At 44.8% G+C, this 1,439-nt stretch overlaps 1 non-coding gene across 1 annotated transcript; it reads right to left on the reverse strand.

Annotated features, from left to right (window-relative positions):
* Positions 1 to 776: 776 nt before the first annotated feature.
* On the reverse strand, positions 777 to 848 carry TRNAN-GUU (transfer RNA asparagine (anticodon GUU)). Its single transcript has one exon. It is a non-coding gene; the product is annotated as a tRNA-Asn (tRNA).
* Between the last annotated feature and the right edge of the window lie 591 nt (positions 849 to 1,439).

The raw sequence follows: 1,439 nt of genomic DNA on the forward strand, positions 1-1,439 counted from the left end.
GGTTGCTCCGAGAAATCCTTTCTTTCTCGTGGAGGGAAAATACGATTGTCGAAGCTGAAGTCCCATTCAATTCATAAAATTTCGCCTACTACCCTCTTACTCGCACACCAATGAAATAATGAAATGAAGAGAGGGGCTTTTCCCATCCTATGAGCCCTGCGAGCTCACGAGTTGTCAGTCACTCAAAGGATTTTATCGACTAGAACGCAGCTCAAGCACTTGCAGCGGCTGGCTTTTTTTCTTAGGATATTTAGTAAGGCTAGGTTCAATAGAGGCAATCCATTTATTCCTAGTAGCTCTCCAACGGGAAAATTCTTTCAATCAAGCAAGTAAGCCCAGCAAGGCAAATTGCCAATCGATTTGCCTCATCGGAAGATTCGTTCGCGCTCCAGGTCCTGTTGGATTCTTTGCCCATGACTAACAATTCAGGTTTTGAATCTTTGCTTCGAAATAGGATTAATAAGCCAGATCGTTTGAAGCATGAACAGAACCACCTTTTTTCTGAAGGCCTAGCGAGTTCCTTTTTTGTTCTTTCGGAAAAGGGTAGCCTTGTGTGTACGCAGGCCAGCATGAGATCAAAGTCACTTGTCATCCTTTCTTCTCCGCCTCAGCTTGAGAGATCCTTTCTACATCAAGGTCAGGCCCTCGATTAACTTCGGCTATGGTGCGATTCCTGGCCAGTTGTTTCTAAAAGCTGCCCTCTCCTGGCTAGATCTTGATCCAGCCTACTACGAGGATCCCGTATTCTGAATTAAAGAATTAGGAATCAATCAAATGTCCCCAAGTAGGATTCGAACCTACGACTAATAGGTTAACAACCGACCGCTCTACCACTGAGCTACTGAGGAACAACAGCGGAAAGGCTTTACACAAGACCACAGAGCGAGAGAGAGAGCCTTCGCTTACTTGCTTAACCGTACCCTCCTATCGTACCTATATAGCCTTTCCTTCAGTTATATCCAGTTTCAGTTCTACTTCCAACTTCTTGGCTGCCTTTAGTGATAGACGCAATTACTTGGACGATTCTATTACTACGAATAGAGACTGATATACTGTGAGTTTACGGTATTTCTAATACATTTCACTTACAAGTTGTGTGTGTCTAGGGCCTTTTTATATTGGTTTTTATCATGTTTTGCAGGAAAGGTGTTCAGGCGCGGAAGTTTAGAGACAACTGAAGGAAATGCAGAAAAAGGGCATCCACGGAGGTGATCTACGGAACGTAGGTCCATCCACCGTGCCCATTGACGGTCCGTAGATTGATCTACGGACCGTACTGTTGATCTGTAGAGTGAGACTGTGAGGGTTCCAGTACCTGAATTTTGAAGATTCTAAGTATGGAGCTACGGAGGAGATTGACGGACCGTAGGTCGATCTACGGTCCGTACTGCTGGCCCGTCGTTTGCTTCAGAGAAGCTGATTTTTGGAAGCTGAAATAT

Source organism: Solanum verrucosum, unplaced genomic scaffold (genome assembly GCF_900185275.1).
Source record: "Solanum verrucosum unplaced genomic scaffold, falcon-dt-bn FXZP01000207.1, whole genome shotgun sequence".
NCBI lineage: Eukaryota > Viridiplantae > Streptophyta > Magnoliopsida > Solanales > Solanaceae > Solanum > Solanum verrucosum.